Source organism: Bos taurus, chromosome 21 (genome assembly GCF_002263795.3).
Source record: "Bos taurus isolate L1 Dominette 01449 registration number 42190680 breed Hereford chromosome 21, ARS-UCD2.0, whole genome shotgun sequence".
Taxonomy (NCBI): domain Eukaryota; kingdom Metazoa; phylum Chordata; class Mammalia; order Artiodactyla; family Bovidae; genus Bos; species Bos taurus.
The window spans coordinates 55,936,128-55,955,653 of record NC_037348.1 but is presented as its reverse complement, the minus strand read 5'-3'; the positions used below and the strand labels follow the sequence as shown (position 1 = coordinate 55,955,653).

Genomic DNA, 19,526 nt, shown 5'->3' with positions numbered 1-19,526 from the left:
TGCTAACAAGTAGCTTTCTCTGACGGAGAAGGCAATGGCACCCCACTCCAGTACTCTTGCCTGGAAAATCCCATGGATGGAGGAGCCTGGTGGGCTGCAGTCCATGGGATCGCAAAGAGTTGGACACGACTGAGCGACTTCACTTTCACTTTTCACTTTCATGCACTGGAGAAGGCAATGGCACTCCACTCCAGTACTCTTGCCTGGAAAATCCCAGGGACGGGGGAGCCTGGTGGGCTGCCGTCTATGGTGTTGCAAAGAGTCGGACACGACTGAAGCAACTTAGCAGCAGCAGCAGCAGCTTTCTCTCAGGGGCTTCCCCTCAGAGCGGTAAAGAATCCACCTGCAATGCAGGAGCCACAGAAAATGTGGGTTTGATCATTGGGTCAGGAAGATCCCCTGGAGAAGGGAATGGCAACCCACTCCAGTATTCTTGCCTGGAGAATTCCATGGACAGAGATGCCTGGTGGGCTACAGTCCATAGGGTCACAAAGAGTTGGACATGATGAAATGTCTTAGCACACACACATGCAACTCTCTCTGAACAGTTTCTATTTTTCTCATATCCCATATATTTTGCTTTAGTTTATGCTAATTTTGTCCTTTTGAAAACTCTTCCCTACTAGATCCCAGGCAGTGCGATACACTGTAGTGTAGTCATTAAGAACATGGCTTTAGCGTGGCGAACCCACCTGAGCTTGAGATGTGCCTTTGTCCTCTCTAAACCTGCCTCCTTAACTATAAAGTGATAATGCCTCCTATGGTTGTTGTAAGAACCGAGCTGGAAAATGCACGTGAAAGTGTCTAACAAAGTGCCTGGCCCAGTGTAAGCCCTCGGGAAGGATGGTTTGCATCACTGAACCAGGTGCTGTATCTTATTCATTCTCATGTCCTTGACCCTGGCCTGTTAGGTGCTTGCTGCTGCTGCTGCTAAGTCACTTCAGTCGTGTCCGACTCTGTGCGACCCCATAGACGGCAGCCCACCAGGCTCCCCCATACCTGGGATTCTCCAGGCAAGAACACTGGAGTGGGTTGCCATTTCCTTCTCCAATACATGAAAGTGAAAAGTGAAAGGGAAGTCACTCAGTCGTGTCTGACTCTTCGCGACCCCATGGACTGCAGCCCACCAGGCTCCTCCGTCCATGGGATTTTCCAGGCAAGAGTACTGGAGTGGGGTGCCATCGCCTTCTCCGTTAGGTGCTTAATCCTCACTATACTTCATTTAGACCTTCTGCTTTCTTCAGTGTCATTATCATCCTTGAGTACTCCATCTCCACTCCTCTGTATGTTTCCAGGGAAGAGGGACCATTGCCTTTTCATTTCACAAGTGCACACAATAACTGCTCAGTGAATGCAGATATGAACTGAGCAAGTAACAGCATCTTGGATCTCACAGAAAACAGTAAAATTTCTCAGACCTAACAGAAAGCCAAAGTCAGGCAATTGCAGAAGGAAAACCTATTGACAATAGGTTCTAACAATTAAGTTAGAACCTCAAGCGTTCTAAATTAATTTTTAGCCTTGATGTAAAGGATAAGAAGTAAGGATTTTGATGAATCCAATCATTGGTTTTATGTGTTTTGGACAGAACCTAAAATTGGTCACTCTAAAGCCATCACACATTAGAACAATCAGTTCGAGTATGACATTGGGTTTTGATCCATCAGTTGTGAGATGTGTAGCACTTAATCTATTGCTAATAAAAGTTTAAATACTGAAGTCTGAGCAGGAATTTTCTTGAAAGTCCCTTGGACAACAAGGATATCAAACTAGCCAGTTCTAAAGGAAATCAACCCTGAATATTCATTGGAAGGACTGATGCTGAAACTCCAATACTTTGGCCACCTGATGTGAAGAACTGACTCATTGGAAAAGACCCTGATGCTGGGAAAGATTGAAGACAGAAGGAGAAGGGGAACCACAGAGAACAAGATGGATGGCATCACCACCTCAGCAGACATGAGTTTGAGCAAATTCCAGGAGATAGTGGAGGTCAGGGAAGCCTGGCATGCTGCAGTCCAAGGGGTCACAGAGTCGCACACGACTTAGCGTCTGAACAACAACAGCAGGAAGATTCAAGGTGATCCCTGACCAATGGTGTCATTTGTTCTCATTTACAATCAAATATGCTACTGAAAGCCAGAACTGAAGGGTTACCATGTGCTGGGACAGTGGCTGCAGTGAGAGCCCTTCTGCAGGGCATTCCCCTGGCAGGGGAAGGAGAGGGCTGAGACCTACGTGTGGGAAGATATTTACTGCCACTGGGTGGGTGTGTGTATACACGAGTACACACTCGGAAACTACCACAGGCTCCCTGAGGACTACATCCTGTCTCCTGCAGCATCTCACTCCTAAGATCTGGGCACACAGTACGTTTCCAGTATGTTTACATGAAATAAACAAATGAATGGAATCCTGTGTATCTTGGTGTTTATGCCTCCTCAACATTTTAGAGATAATCTTCCCCTCTCATGAGGTTATTCTGATAGCCAAGCTTCCATAAAAGCTTGAAAAATAAATTGAAAGTAGCACTAAATTCTATTATTTGTAATATAAGCCAGGCTAACCTGGCTAGAATTTTCTTCTGTCTAGGACAATGGGCTGCAACAGTTATTTTTAATGTTTCTGTCACATCCCTACCTAACTGTGTGCTAGCTAGGGCGCCCTCGTGTGTCACTTTATTGTAATATCACCCTCAGCCTTCGAAAAACTGGACTGACCAGTATCTGACAAACACCATGTGAAATGCTTCGTTTAGCTGCTTGTCTTCACTTTGGCTTTCAAAGCTCCACCAACGTCCAAAAATGTCTCCAAAGGTCAAGCAACACTTTGGTCCTTCTGTTGGAATGGGCTGTTCGCCTTTGCTGATAGAAATATACCAGAAACTAATACGATATTGTATGGGGCTGGCCAAAAACTTTGCATTCAGTTCTGAAAGATGGTATGAAAAACCCAAACAAACTTTTTGGCCAACCCAATAAATCAACTATATTTCAGTTTAAAAAAAAGAAAAAGGAAAAAAAAAAACCATTTTTGAGCTGAAAGTCAAGCTCCTATGGTGGGGCCCAGCACTGGAATGAAAAGAATGAAAACAGATCTTCATTGTGGGCTGCACTCCTGTGTTTTATGACTTTATTTCTTAAGTCATTGCTTAGCCATTTGCTTTATTTCTTAAGTGTCAGTGCTTAGCCACTCCATCATGTCCAACCTTTTGCGACCCCATGGACTGCAGCCCACCAGGTCCATAGGATTCTCCAGGCAAGAATACTGGAGTGGGTCGCCATTCCCTTCTCCAGGGGATCTTCCCTACCCAGGGATCGAACTTGTCTCCTGCATTTCAGGCAGATTCTGAGCCACCAGGGAAGCCCCTTAAGTCATTGCACCATAAACCTTATTCACTCAGGAACTGGAGACCCACCCAATTCTCTCCTAGGTCAGAGTAACAGCCCCCTTAAGCCCAGACATAATGCAGCTGCCGACAGCTTTGAGACTGGTCAGCTGAGAAGGCCAGAACACTGGAACACGCCCAGGCTGACACACCACAACCTCCCTGTAGTCAGGTTTGGAAAGATCTCTGATGCCCAACAGTTCTTCTGATGGAAAAAGAAAGTGAATCCCACAGGGTTTTGTACTGGCTGGTACAATCCAATTTGGACCCATTGAGTAGTTTATGGTTCTTTCTCCAAGAGGAACTCCAGTCACAGAATTGCTGTAAATTGCATTGGAGAAGGATGGGGAAGAGGCCAGAAGTCTCTTTAACAGCCCAGGATGTGTGCTGACTTCTAATCCATTTTGAGAAGAATAGTTGCAACTGTAGCCCCGCAGGCTCCTCTGTTCATGGGATTCTCCAGGCAAGAATACTGGAGTGGGTTGCCGTTCCTTTCTCCAGGGGATCTTCCCGAACCAGGGATCGAACCCGGGTGTCCCACAATGCAGGCAGATTCTTTACTGTCTGAGCCACCAGGGAAGCCCCAGTTTCAGAGCATGGAATCTGAAATGCCTAGTATGATTTCTGGGGCAGACTTGCAGGCAGTTTTTGCTCAGCATTGCTATCATACAGATCACTAACAAAGCCAGCGATCTTGAGTTTATCTTGCTACAGACTGTCACATGACCCAGACAGAAACTCTGTGGCTTGACCACTAACAGTGTCCCTACCATTGGCCATCAGTACTCAAAAAGGACAGCAAAGATGGGTGTGCTGGGTACCATCCATCCACTAATGATAAAACAACTCAGCAGACACTTTGCTTTGGGTGGTCCTGAGACCATCTTTCTGTGAGCGAGTTGGCAAGTGTCACCTGCATTTTTACAGAATGCAGGCTTTGTCTGATTTTGTTTGTTATGCAGCTGAGCGAGTTCAATTATGCTGAACTCTGACTCTCACCCAAGGCCTAAATCCCAAGCTCTCATCAGGCCTCTGAGAGCCTCCAAGAGGCCTGGGAAGATTCTACACTTGGATCTGTTGTTCACTTGCTGTCAGATTGAGTTAATACACTGGGGATCAATGGCTTTCAGTTCAAGTTAACATTTGGAAGGAGCCGTCCCCTGCTCAAATACGCCACCAAACAATAGCCTAGATTAGTGGTTACTATGATTTCAAATCTCAAGACAAACAACTCAGCTGACATTCCCTACCACCTGCTTCCCCTACCCCAGCTTCATTTGACGTTCACAGGGACTAATGGGTGAGGCTGGCTCTACAAACAAGGGCATTGCCTTAAAACCTGAAGGGCATCTGCAAGCCCAGCCCTGGTACCGCTGCCGGAATCTGGGTCTTGTCCAGGACCTTAACTCCTGGGACCTCTGGGAAAGATGAGGACAAATCAGGGGAATTCAGGAACACAGCAAGTTCCTGTCTTCTTGGGCTGAAGTCCAAGTGCAGCTGTCAGAACCATGAACGAGAGTGGACACTGACCTGGGTCACCACTGTGAATGGCTTTGTCCTTGCTCACCCAGGCATGGACCAAGTGGCCTGCCCCAGCCTTCCCAGCTTGTCCTTGGGAGCGGGCATCATTGTGACCACAAGAGGGCAGCAAAAGCCAGTGATGATGGCATAAGACACAGCTGTCTGCTACGAAATCAAGTGAAATAAATATATACAAAAAAAGAATCAGCACAGATCAAAGCCCTGAGCACTGAGTTCAAGGCAGCAGAATGAAGGAAGAAGTCCAAGAAGCTATCAATGAGAACACAGTTTCTACTTTTATGTGATGTCGAGATGAGGAAGATTGCTGGTAATTATCTAAAACAGAATCTTAACATTGTATGTGCCCTGGACCCCTTTGGTAGTCTAATGCAGCTATGGAAGTCATATTTTTACCTGCATAAAAGGAAATGCATAGGATTACAAAGGAAACCAATTATGTTGCAAATGCAGTTATCAAATTATGAGAAAACTGTGATATGGCAATTCGTATGTGTCTTCATTAGCAACTCAAGGAACAAAATGGCAGACCTCTGCCTGGAATTTTGAAGTGGTGATCTGGGTATAGGATATTTATGAGATATCAGGAAGGAACTTCAGTGTGACATGAAAATGCCTGATTTCTCTGGACAGCCACAAAATCACCGGGTCTGCTGACATGGTGCAGCATTTCCACTGCATTCATAATGAAAGGCAAAGCTCAATTCTAGTTTGAAGCTATGAAAATTAAAAAATAAAATTTTTTCCCACCCAATTTCATGGATCCTCTGAATTTTCTCCATAGACCTCAAGGGGCCCATGAAGGCCTCTGGAGAATCAGAGGCAGAGAGTCCATAGGGGGTGGGAACCTCCAAAGGGGACCCAGGGTCTCCTCTGCCCTCCTGCATCCACAGACCCCCGCTCACTCCTCTTCCTCAGCAGAAGCTGCCCAGGGTGACCTGTGTGACTTTCACTGATGAGGTTTCTGGTCCCTGAAGTGGGGCTTATGAAAGATTTAGTACATGGCCAGGAGGCTAAACCACCGGGACAGTTCTGGCAGCCACCTGAAGGGCTTGCTGTTAGCACCCTGTCAGCAGCAGGATGAAACCTTGGTGTGCTTGCCAGGCTCGGGTCTGACTAACAGCACTTGGGAAGGGCACATGCCAGGGAGGCTCACAGGAGACAGGCAGCACTCCCTGAAGCCAAGGAAACTCCTTGGGAGGTGGGAGGGTGCTCACTGCATCCCCTCAAGGCCATCAACTGAATCCACATGGCAGCCTGGCCATTTCTCCCAGCAGAGGAGTCAGTGTTAAACAGAAAGCTACCTGGTAAGCACTGAACTGAGGTGTGGCTAAGCCATGCTCTACCAAGCACTTCCTGTGAGTAGCAACAGACGCCTCCATGCAAAGCATCTTGGTAATCGTCACACCTCCACTCTGGACATTCTGCAGATGGGAGTCAGGAGTCCTGGGTTCCAGCCTGGCTTTGGGATTTGGGCAGGTTCCTTTCTCTCTCGAGCCTCTGTTTCTGCATCTAAAATGAAAGGCCAGTGTGAGTTTGATGTATGAAGCAGGGCACCCAAAGTTGATGCTCTGTGACACCTGGAGGGATAGGGTGGGAGGGATGTTGGGTTCAAAATGGGGGGGACACATGTACCCCTACAGCTGGTTCATATTGATGTATGGCAAAAAAATCTCAATATTGTAAAGTAATTATCCTCCAATTAAAATGAAATATAAATTTATTTACTTATTAAATAAATTAATAAATAATAAAATAAAATGAGAGGCCGCCCACAATGAACCTCAAGCCCCTTTCAGCTCCTACCTGTTACAAACAGTGGTATGTTCCCGGGCCAGCCAGCAGCTGTGGCTCTGCCCCTATCCTTCCCAACCTTCAAGAAAACCGCTCAGGCGCAGTTTTCACACATGAAAAGCAGCGATCACTGTGGACATAGTTGTTCCTCACTAAAGGCAGCTCAGGCCCTTCTGGCAGGAGCCCAAACCCGGCAAGTTTCATTTTTATTTATTTATTTTTGATCTCAATAGGTTTTGTTTTTGTTTCATTTTGTTTGTTTGTTGGCCATGGTACGCAGCTTGTGGGATCCTAGTCAGGGAATTCTCCAGGCAAGGTTTAATAAATGTCTTGGACCCAAGATGAAATCTCCAATCTGAGCCCTCCATAAAAAACCTGGGTGCTTCCTGGTTGCTCCAGTGGTTAAGACTCTGCACTTGCAATGCAAGGAGTGTGGGTTTGATTGCCTGGTCGGTGAAATAAGATCCCACATGCCACGAGGTGTGGCAAAAATGTCAAAAGAGGAAGAAAGAAACCTGGGGCCGGCTGTTGACCCTGGCTGCCCATCCATTCAGAAGCAGAGTGAATTCCCAGACTTCACATGAGTGTCAGGAAGGGATTAGTGGAGTGAGGGACCTGGTTCTCTCCCCACCATGACAGGCAGTGGCTGGGATGAAACCTCAGGGACACGGCAGGGAGGTGGCCCCACGGCAGGCATGTCCCGGAGACATGGCCACGCTGTGCTTGTGACCGCCAGAGGCTGCCTCCGGCCAACAACGTGACCAGCTTCCCTGACAAACATCACCCAGCAGTGAGCAGCCTGCCCAAGGCTCCACCACAAATCCCTGGGCATTTACCCAGCCAGGCACATCTCCCTGACGCCAGGGAGCTTTTTCAGAAATCTCACTGTGATGCCCGAAGTCAAAGGAGCCAGACAAATTCCCAGCAGGCTTGGTTTACACAGCACAGTGATCTGTCCAGAAGGGCTGGACCCCCACACTCAGGGCCAGGCTGGGTGCTCATAACAGACCCAGCGGTGGGCAGGGGAGAGGCTGGCGGTCCCATTTTCCAGAGGAGGAAACAAGCTCAGAGAGGCTCACTGCCTGTCCTGGGTTGCACAGCTAGGAAGGGGCCAGAGCTTAGGTCTCCTTCCTCCTGTGACAGTGTTCTCCCCACCGCAGGAAAATATAAGATAATCCACATTTTCAAGTCAGTTTGCTCCCGTGGACCAGTCCCTACCTTGTATGCAGGCAGGCCCGCGTCCTCCTAGACCTCTCCCAGGGAGAAGCTGCCACCAAGGAGGAAGGTCACCGTGTCCTTCAGCTGCTCCGAGGACTCCTCCAGCGAGGGCAGGCTACCTGTGTACACGCTGAACTCACACTCCCCAAACTGGGGACAGCCCATCCTGGGGACACAAAGGAAAGCTCGTAGGCCCCCAGACTCAATATGGACTCTGAAAATGCACTTTTTCTTATTTATCAGATGAAAGCTTTTTAAAAAAAAAATTGTGGCAATATGTGTATGTGTGTGTGTGTGTGTGTATATATATCATAAAATTCACCATTTTAACCATTTTAAAGTATACAATTCTGTAGCATTAATTACATTCACAAAATTGTGCAACTGTCATCACCATTCATTTCCAAAACTGTTTCATCATCCCAGACAGAAACTCTGTGCTTAAACAAGAACTCTCCAATTGCACCACCCTCCCTGGCTCCTGGTAACCTTAGTTCTACTTTCTGTCTATGAATTTGCCTCTTCCTGGAACCTCATGGAAGCAGAATCACATAATACTGGATAATGCATTTTTAAAAAGAGCTGGGCAGAGAGAAGAGGACGTCCGGGTCTGAAATTTCAGGTACCAGCATCAAGGCGGGGAGCACAGGGTTGAGCAGAGGGCCTTGTTAGTATCTTTCAAATCTTGCCAGACTGGAAACTATTAAATCAGCGTGAAGATAATGTTGCTCCTGTCTCCACTCTATTATATTTCCCGGAACCTGGACCAGAAACCAGCCAAACCAGCAAGAAAAAAAACAATGGTGCCCTCTCTGCCATGGAGGCAGGACTCACAGACCAAAGGGATGAGGAAGCTCTCAGTGCCAGCAGTGGAGAGACCTTCTCTTTCTCAGAAAAACTCTGCAGGGTTGAAAGTCTTTGGTTATAAGCCTATTCTTTATTCACTCCAAAACCATTTTGCTGAGTCATCCCACCTTGCCCGACACAGGTCAGATGACCACTATAGGGACAGACAGGACCCCAGCCAGCCTTTCAGAAGGTTGAAATCCTACATTGGCAGTTGAGATGCCACTGAAATCAGATGCTTGAAATCCTACATCGGCAGTTGAGATGCCACTGAAATCAGATGCTTGCAATACAGAGCAGTGAGTGCCAACTGCCTAGATAGAGGAATGACTTAGAGAAGGGAGAAATCCATTCTCTCCCACAGATGGATGGGGTTCTGAAGGATGAATAGGAGTTCGCCAGTTGGAGGAGGAAGAAAGCACATCCTAGGCAAAGGAAGCAGCGTGTAAACAGCATGGAGGCATCGAGACCCAAGGAGCCCCTGAGATGGCAGTGTGGGAGGGATGAGTCAAGGAGCTGACACTGGGCTTATGTGGGGGCTCTGAAGGACCCTCCGACTCCTGGAATCCACAAATGATAACAGAAGAATGCTTCTGGGGGCTTCTCTATGGGGAGAGTGTCAGGTATGACCAGAGTGTCGGGGTGGGGTAAGCACTGGGCCAGGGCGTGGTCACTACTGGCCTGATACCGGGTAAAGGACAAGTCACGAGAAGGCGCCGAAGAACTTTAAATGAGGAAGTCACGTGATCAGATGCTGACAAAGTCACTCCAGTGGGAGACAAGCAGATGGGAATGAGGGGTGGAGGGGAGAGGAGGAGGGAGTAAGTGGCACCAGGGAACAGTTAAGACGTCCTCGGAGTTTAGGGAGAGGGACGTGAGCCTGAGCCAGGAGGCCCGGAGAAACGGCTCCCCAGAGCACTACTGTGGAAGCAGAGTCAGTGGGGCCATTTATTCCAGAGGTTGTATTTTAAAAGGCTGGGAGAGGGCTTCCCTGGTGGCTCCGAGGTAAAGAATCTGCCTGCCAATGCAGGAGACACGGGTTCTATCGCTGGTCTGGGAAGATCCTACGTGCCACAGAGCAGCTAAGCCCCTGTATCGCAACTGTTCAGCCTGTGCCCTAGAGCCCGGGAGCCACACACCCTAGAGCCAGTGCTCCACAAACAGGAAAAGCTACTGCAATGAGAAGCCTTCGCACTGCAACTAGAGTAGCCCCCGCCCGCGCTCCACAACTAGAGGAAATGCCCCAGCAGCAACGAAGACCCAGCACAGCCAAAAATAAATAAACATAACTATTTTTTTAAAAAAGGCTGGGAGAGCATTCATGACAATATTAACAATGTTTATCTCTGGGTGTTGGTAATGTGCTTAGTCTCTCAGTCGTGGCAACACCAATAAAGCCTTGCCTGAATTTCTTGACCTGGCAGAGGACAGGGGTCAGAGTGGGAACATGGGGTGGGCAGCTCCTTCCTGCGCAAGTCATGAGTGAGGCTCCGTGCCGGGCACCCGCGGTCCCCAAGGCAGGACAGAGTGATCCCTGGTGACAGATGCACCTGGCTGCAGCATCTGGCCACTCCCAAGCTTTAACCCCAAAACTCAGGTGTTTTACCTGGTGCCTGGAACAGTGGCCAGAGTGGGCAATTCCACTTGTCTGGCTCACTTTGGCCCAGCAGCAGCAGAGGGCCACTGTTGGCCTGGCATGCATGCCAAGTCATGTCTGACTCTTTGCGATCCCATGGATTGTAGCCTGCCAGGCTCCTCTGTCCATGGGATTCTCCAGGCAAGAATACTGGAGTGGGTTGCCGTGCCCTCCTCCAGGGGATCTTCCCAACCTAGGGACTGAACCCAAGTCTCTTATGTCTCTTGCATTTGCAGGCGGGTTCTGTACCACTAGCGCCACTTAAATGGGGGAAACCTGGCAGAGCTTTTCAAAGGCCAGAGCAAGGTGTCTGGGCGGGACCACCACACTGGCTGGCTGGAGCCCTGAATTTGCTAAGAAAAGGGAAGAATGCGGTCTATTCCTTCTTGGAGACCCTTTATAATTCAACTTTTTATTGAAGCATAACACACACAGAAAAAGGCACCTATGTGTACAGCTTAATGAACTTTCATGAGATGACCAGACCCATGGAGCCAGCATCCTGGTAAAGGCACAGAGTGTTACCAGCATCCCAGGATCCTGCCCCCCATGTCCCTTCCAGTCAGCCCCCTCCACAGCCCTCATGATGGTGACCACTACCCTGACTTCTAACCCGACAGATCATGTTTGCCTGTTCTTCACACGCGTTCTTCCTGTGAATCATACAGCATGTGTCTTTTGAGGCTACCTTTCTTTGCTCACCAATAGCAGGTTCATTCTCACTGATGTGTGGTATACTCATTGCTGTTCAGTTGCTCAGTCATGTCCAACTCTTTGCAACCCCATGGACTGCAGCACACCAGGCTTCCCTGTCCTTCACTATCTCCCGGAGTTTGCTCATGTCCATGGAGTTGGTGATGTCATCCAACCATCTCATCCTCTGTCATCCCCTTCTCTTGTTACCTTCAATCTTTCCCATCATGATGGTCTTTTCCAGTGAGTCAGCTCTTTGCATCAGGTGGCCAAAGTGCTGAAGCTTCAGCATCAGCATCAGTCCTTCCAGTGAATATTCAGGGTTGATTTTCTTTAGGTACACTCATTACCATACTGCTTTTATCCCAAACTATTGCTGATGGACATTGGAATCCCTTCCAGCGTAGGGCTATTACCAATGGTGCCACCAAGAACACTTGAGTACATTCATTTTGGGCACACACATGCCCAGTGCTGTTTGGCACACATCTACAATGATAGGAAATACACTTGCTCAGCTTTAGTGAAAAGTGAAAGTGAAGTTGCTCAGTTATGTCCAACTCTCTGCGACCCTGTGGACTGTAGCATACCAGGCTCCTCTGTCCAAGGGATTTTCCAGGCAAGAGTACTGGAGTGGGTTGCCATTTCCTTCTCCAGGGGATCTTCCTGACCCAGGGATCGAACCCAGGTCTCCCACATTGTAGGCAGACACTACCGTCTGAGCCAATACTGCTAAGCAGGTTCCAAAGTGGTTGTGATATTGATCAGTGTTCTTAGCCTTCCCCAGTCAACAGAAACTAATAAGAGGCCAGGCCAAGACACTCAGGCAAGGCTTCATTGGTGTTCTGTGGTTGCAGGAGGGAGCAAAAACAAGTAACAGGTCCCTTGGCTCACTCCCTGAGGCTGGGTGAGCTGGTTCCTTATGGGGTGAGAGTAGGGGTGTGTCCAGGGCTCAGGCAGGACAGTGGCTTCAGTGTTTTGCCCACCTCTTTATGGTGTTGAGTGCACGGGGCATGTGCAGTACCCTGCTTTTCCTCCCGACACACTATTTTTGCTCCCAGCTCTTTAGAAGTGGCAGTTGGGTGTTTTGGTCTTTTTTGTATTTTTGCCCAGAATTTACCCCAGTTGCGCATGCACGCAGCTGTTTTTATTCCCATGTAGTTTCTCTGCATGTTGTTGCTCGAGGAGATGTTTGCCCGGGTGCAAGCAGTCCAGCACTTCAGCACAGGGTCCCAGGTCCCAGTCCGTCTGTTTCACGGATTACATACCCAACAGGGGCGTGTGAGCTCTTGTTGCTCCGTATCCTCTTCAACATTTGGTATGGCCTGCCTTTTTCATTCCAGCCTTTCCAGTGGCATCAAATGGGGATTTTAATTTGCATTGCCCCGATGAGTAATGCAATGAGTGCCTTTTTGTATGTTTTATTGCCCATTTGGGTATCCTTTTTGGGAAAGAGACATTTCACACTTTTTGTATGAGCAGGTTCTTAACTGAGCAGGTTCAAGGAATCCTTGACTCCCTCCAAAGAGATAGTTTTAGAGGAAGATCATCCTGCCATGCCCACCACTTGCAGGACACATTTTCCTCTGGGGGCAACCAGCCCGTCTCTGGAATGGGAAGTCCTTTGGTTCTAGAGGCAAACAAACCAGGTTTGAATTCCAGTTCTGCTTCTGACCAGTGCTATGACCCCGGGCTTGCTTTTGCCATGGATTAGATGATAGTAATCATACATACCTCAAAGAGAACTCTGTGAGTCCTTTCCTATATGTGAATTACCCAACACGTGGGTGCTCAGGAAGTAGGGGTTGGAGTTACATTCATCCAGTGAATCTTGCAAGGACATTTAAAATTATTATGCAAGGATTTCCCTGGGGGTCCAGTGGTTCCAATGAAGGGGTGCAGGTTTGATCCCCACTCAGGGAACTAAGATCCCACATGCCACAGGGCATGGCCAATAAGATAAAATAAGATTATGGTAAAGAAGAAATATTTAATGATATTAAAAGATGTTTGGGATGTATCATTAAAGGACATTATTAGGTAAGAAAATAGTATTCTCAGAATATTCTCCTTTTTAAAGAAGATATGAGAAAGAACTAGAAGGATATCCATTTTATTGCCATATAGTTGCCAATAGTCTCCTATAATCCTTTGTATTTCTGTATTGTCTGTTGTAACCTCTCTTTTTTCATTTCTAATTTTGTTGATTTGATTCTTCTTTTTTTCTTGATGAGTCTGGCTAAAGGTTTTCAATTTTGCTTATCTTCTCAAAGAACCAGCACTTAGTTCTATTAATCTTACTATTGCTTCTTTCATTTCTTTTTCATCTATTTCCACTCAGATCTTTATGATTTCTTTCCTTCTACTAATTTTTTTTTTGTTCTTTTTCCGGCTGTTTTAGGTGTAAAGTTAGGTTGTCTATTCAATGTTTTTCTTGTTTCTTGAGATAGGATTGTACTGCTATAAACTTCCCTCTTAGAACTGCTTTTGCTGCATCCCATAGGTTTTGAATTGTCGTGTTTTCATTGTCATTTGCTTCTAGAAATTTTTTCATTTCCCCTATGATTTCTTCAGTAACCTGTTGGTCACTTACAAACGTATTGTTTAATCTCCACGTGCTTGTGTTTCTTACAGTTTTCTTTTTTCCTTGTAATTGTTGTCTCATAGCATTGTGGTTGGAGAAGATGCTTGATATGATTTCAATTTTCTTAAATTTACTGAGGTTTGATTTGTGACCCAAGATGTGATTTATCCTGGAGAATGTTCCATGTGCACTTGAGAAGAAGGTGTATTCTTCTGCATTTGGATGGAATGTCCTGAAGATATCAATGAGATCCATCTTGTCTAATGCATCATTTAAGACATTCCTTATTAATTTTCTGTTTTGATGATCTGTCCATTGGTGTGAGTGGGGTGTTAAAGTCTCCTACTATTATTGTGTTACTGTCAATTTCTCCTTTTATGTCTGTTAGTGTTTGTCTTATGTATTGAGGTGCTCCTATGTTGGGTACATAGATATTTACAATTGTTGTGTCTTCCTCTTGGATTGATCCCTTGATCATTATGTAGTGTCCTTTCTTATCTCTTGTAATCTTTATTTTAAGGTCTATTTTGTCTGATATGAGGATTGCTACTCCAGCTTTCTTTTGCTTCCCATTTGAATGGAATATATTTTTCCATCCTCTCACTTTCAGTCTGTATGTGTCTTTTGGTCTGAAGTGGCTTTCTTGTAGACAGCATATATATGGGTCTTGTTTTTATATCAATTCAGCTAGTCTGTGTCTTTTGGTTGGAGCATTTAATCCATTTACATTTAAAGTAATTATTGATATATATGTTCCTATTGCCATTTTCTTAATTGTTTGTGGTTGATTTTGTAGATCTTTTTTCTTCTCTTGTATTTCTTGACTATATAAGTCCATTTAACATTTGTTGTAAAGCTGGTTTGGTGGTACTGAATTCTCTTTTTACTTATCTGAAAGGCTTTTTATTTCTCCATCAATTTTGCATGGCTGGGTACAGTAATCTTAGTTGTCAATGTTTCCCTTTCAGTACTTTAAATATATCCTGCCATTCCCTTCTGGCCTGAAGAGTTTCTACTGAAAAATCAGCTGTTAAACTGGCAATAAAATGGATAACCTGGAAGAAATAGACAGATTCTTAGAAAAGTTCAATCTTCCAAGATTGAACCAGGAAGAAATAGAAATTATTAACAACCCAATTACAAGCAATGAAATTTAAGCAGTGATCAAAAATTCTGCCCCCGCAAAAAAGTCCAGAACCAGATGTATTCACAGATGAAATCTATCAAACATTTAGAGAAGAGCTAATGGCTATCCTTCTAAAACTCAAACAATTGCAGAGGAAGGAACACTTCCAAACTCATTCTATGAGGCCACCATTACCCCATAACAAAACCAGATAAAGACAACACACACACACAAAAAACTAAGGCCAATATCACTGATGAAATAGATGCAAAACTCCTCAACAAAATTTTAGCAAACAGAATTTATCAACACATCAAAAAGCTCATACACCATGATCAAGTTGGGTTTATTCCAGGGATGCAAGGATTCTTCAGTATAGGCAAATCACTCAATGTGATGCACCATATTAACAAATTGAAAGATAAAAACCATATGATATTCAACATAGTTTTGGAAGTTTTGGCCACAGCAATCAGAGCAGAAAAAGAAATAAAAGGAATCCAAATTGGAAAAGAAGTAAAACTCTCACTGTTTGCATATGACATGATCCTCTACATAGAAAACCCTAAAAACTCCACCAGAAAATTACTAGAGCTAATCAATGAATATAGTAAAGTTGCAGGATATAAAATCAACACATAGAAATCCCTTGCATTCCTATACACTAATAATGAGAAAATAGAAAGAGAAATTAAGGAAACAATTCCACTCACTGCCGGGGTCCAGCCCCGGCTGATCCAGGGTATTCGAAGGAGAGACGGCATCGGCGAGGACCAGGAAACAATTGCTTAATTAAACGTTAATTAAGGATATAAAGAGTAATAGAATGAGGATAGCTCAGTAGGAAAATTCAGTGGAGAAAAGAGGCTGAGTAGCTTGGTTTACGCGGGAGACCAATAAAACTTCAAGACAAGAAGTTTGCACCACTTACGTAGGCCACAGGCGTCCTTCCGTTCTCCCGAAGGAGAGGAGACACTGAAGCCTCCCCAGTCGGATCTTAGAAGCCCAGGCATAATTAGCAAGCATGGCGGGTTCCGCGCTCCAGATGGAGACTCAGCCAGAATTTGGGAGAGAGAGTGACATGGGGAGACCAAGTTTCGGTGAACAAGGCCCGCACTTTATTTTCCCAAGTAGTTTTTATACCTTAAGTTATGCATAGAGGATAATGAGGGAAGGGATAGAATCATGCAGTAAGCCAGGCTTTCTTCCTGCAAACTTATCATATGCAAAAGTTTAGGTGATTTGCATCATCTTCTGGCCTGGAGGCCTGTTAACATCTTAAGACCCTTTCTTCAGAAAACTTATTTTTCTCTAAAGGTGATTAGTCAGGTGCCACCCTCCAAAAGCATTAAAGTTACATTCCTATAGGGCAAAGGTGTGGTGGGCTATAACAAGAAAAAGAATTAACTCAAGGGTCCAAGTTTACAAACATTAAAGCTACTACTTACACCAATTATATTAATCAATACACTGCCAGGGACACAGCAGGTAAGGGATATGGAAACTTAGCAGCAAACATTGGCCCAACAAGTGAAAAACCCTTCACCAATACAATTTCTAATCAATCTTTTAACTGCTCAAAGGAATCTGTGTTTAGACAGTTTAGAACATCTCCTGCCTCTCACAGTTGGGAGGCTCTGAACAATCACATGTGGCCAGAAAAACCTATTCAGGCAGGCTAGAGGACTTTCAAAGGAGTCTGTAGGTTGAAACATTGTCACACCCAGGAACTTTATTAACTGGAGCTGTAAGTTAACTCTTTTTTTAGAGAGAGGTAGTGGGGGACAGCCCCCCATAAAGTCAGAGGTGTAGGTGAGAGCACAAAGCAGAAAGTAGGCAGACTCTGGTTTTGGGGGTAGATGCTCGAGAATTTCCAGGGGGACTCCTGAGGCTCGATCCTGCCTTTGCGTATGCCGAGCCTCCTTCCTCATGACCTTTGCCATGGGCGGAGCTCCTGCTCCCGGCAACTCACCATTGCAACAAAAAGAATAAAATACTTAGCAATATATCTACCTAAAGAAACAAAAGACCTATATATAGAAAACTATAAAACACTGGTGAAAGAAATCAGAGGACACTAATAGATGGAGAAATATACCATGTCCATGGATCAGAAGAATCAATATAGTGAAAATGAGTATTCTACCCAAAGCAATCTATAGATTCAATGCAACCCCTATCAAGCTACCAACGGTATTTTTCACAGAGCTAGAACAAATAATTTCCCAATTTGTATGGAAATACAAACAACCTCAAATAGCCAAAACAATCTTGAGAAAGAAGAATGGAACTGGAGGAATCAACCTGCCTGACTCCAGGTTCTACTACAAAGCCACAGTCATCAAGACAGTATGGTACTGGCACAAAGACAGAAATATAGATCAATGGAACAAAATAGAAAGCCCAGAGATAAATCCACACACCTATGGACACCTTATCTTCGACAAAGGAGGCAAGAATATACAATGGAGAAAAGACAATCTCTTTAATAAGTGGTGCTGGGAAAACTGGTCAACCACTTGTAAAAGAATGAAACTAGAACACTTTCTAACACCATACACAAAAATAAACTCAAAATGGATTAAATATCTAAATGTAAGACCAGAAACTATAAAACTCCTAGAGGAGAACATAGGCAAAACACTCTCTGACATACATCACAGCAGGATCCTCTATGACCCACCTCCCAGAATATTGGAAATAAAAGCAAAAATAAACAAATGGGACCTAATTAAAATTAAAAGCTTCTGCACAACAAAGGAAACTATAAGCAAGGTGAAGAGACAGCCTTCAGAATGGGAGAAAATAATAGCAAATGAAGCAATTGACAAAGAATTAATCTCAAAAATATATAAGCAACTCCTGCAGCTCAATTCCAGAAAAATAAACGACCCAATCAAAAAATGGGCCAAAGAACTAAATAGACATTTCTCCAAAGAAGATATACAGATGGCTAACAAACACATGAAAAGATGCTCAACATCACTTATTATTAGAGAAATGCAAATCAAAACCACAATGAGGTACCATTTCATGCCAGTCAGAATGGCTGCTATCCAAAAGTCTACAAGCAATAAATGCTGGAAAGGGTGCAGAGAAAAGGGAATCCTCTTACACTGTTGGTGGGAATGCAAACTAGTACAGCCACTATGGAGAACAGTGTGGAGATTCCTTAAAAAACTGGAAATAGAACTGCCTTATGACCCAGCAATCCCACTGCTGGGCATACACACCGAGGAAACCAGAATTGAAAGAAACACGTGTACCCCAATGTTCATCACAGCATTGTTTATAATAGCCAGGACATGGAAGCAACCTAGATGTCCATCAGCAGACGAATGGATAAGAAGGCTGTGGTACACATACACAATGTAGTATTACTCAGCCATTAAAAAGAATACATTTGAATCAGTTCTAATGAGGTGGATGAAACTGGAGCCTATTATACAGAGTGAAGTAAGCCAGAAAGAAAAACACCAATACAGTATACTAACGCATATATATGGAATTTAGAAAGATGGTAACCATAACCCTGTATGTGGGACAGCAAAAGAGACACAGATGTATAGAACAGTCTTTTGGACTCTGTGGGAGAGGAAGAGGGTGGGACGATTTGGGAGAATGGCATTAAAACATGAATAATATCATATGTGAAATGAATTGCCAGTCCAGGTTCGAGCATGATATAGGATGCTTGGGGCTGGTGCACTGGGATGACCCAGAGAGATGGTATGGGGAGGGAATTGGGAGAGGGGTTCAGGATGGGGAACACATGTACACCCGTGGTGGATTCATGTTGATGTATGGCAAAACCAATACAAATTGTAAAGTAATTAGCCTCCAGTTAAAATAAATAAATTTATATTAAAAAAAACCCCCATATGAATCTCAATACATGCAGAAAAAGCCTTTGACAAAATTCAACAACCATTTATGATTAAAAAAATGGGCATAGAAGGAACCTACTTCAACATAGTAAAGGCCATATATGATAAGCCTACAGCAAACATTTTTCTCAGTGGTAAAAAAACTGAAAGCATTCCCCCTAAGATCAGGAACAAGACAAGTGTGTCCACTTTCACCACTATTATTCAACACAGTTCTGGAAGTCCTAGCTATAGCAACCAGAGAAGAAAAAGAAATAAAAGGAAGCCATATTGGAAAAGAAGAAGTAAAGCTCTCACTGTTTGCATATGACATACTGTACATAGAAAACCCTAAAGATAGTGTCAGAAAATCACTAGAGCTAATCAGTGAATTTAGCAAAGTTGCAGGATACAAAATCAATACACAGAAATCACTTGCATTTCCATGTACTAACAATGGAAAATCAGAAATAGAAATTAAGGAATCAATCCCATTCACCATTGCAACAAAAAGAATTGAATATCTAGGAATAAACTTACCTAAGGAGACAAAAGAACTGTACACAGAAAATTATAAGATGCTAATGAAAAGAATCAAAGATTACATAAATAGATGGAAAGATACTCCATGTTCATGGGTAGGAAGAATCAATATTGTGAAAATGACTATACTACCAAACACAATCTACAGATTCAATGTGATCCCTATCAAATTATCAGACATTTTTCACAGAACTAGAACAAAAAACTTCACAATTCATATGGAAACACAAAGACTCTGAACAGCCAAAGCAGTCTTGAGAAAGTGGAGCTGGAGGAATCAACCTTCTTGACTT

The 19,526-nt window shown here is 44.5% G+C and overlaps 1 long non-coding RNA gene across 14 annotated transcripts in view; it reads right to left on the bottom strand.

Moving 5' to 3' along the window:
• Positions 1-19,526, bottom strand: part of LOC132343376 (uncharacterized) — a 95,015-nt gene that overhangs the window by 37,862 nt on the left and 37,627 nt on the right. For 9 of the 14 annotated variants that reach the window (XR_009492190.1, XR_009492202.1, XR_009492198.1 and 6 more), the window contains exons 3-4: positions 7,940-8,105; positions 6,232-6,439 (exon numbers count right to left, since the gene is read on the bottom strand). This is a non-coding gene — a long non-coding RNA (uncharacterized lncRNA). The remainder of the gene's footprint in view (positions 1-6,231; positions 6,440-7,939; positions 8,106-19,526) is intronic. The other 5 variants (XR_009492195.1, XR_009492196.1, XR_009492201.1 and 2 more) reach the window with 2 other exon arrangements.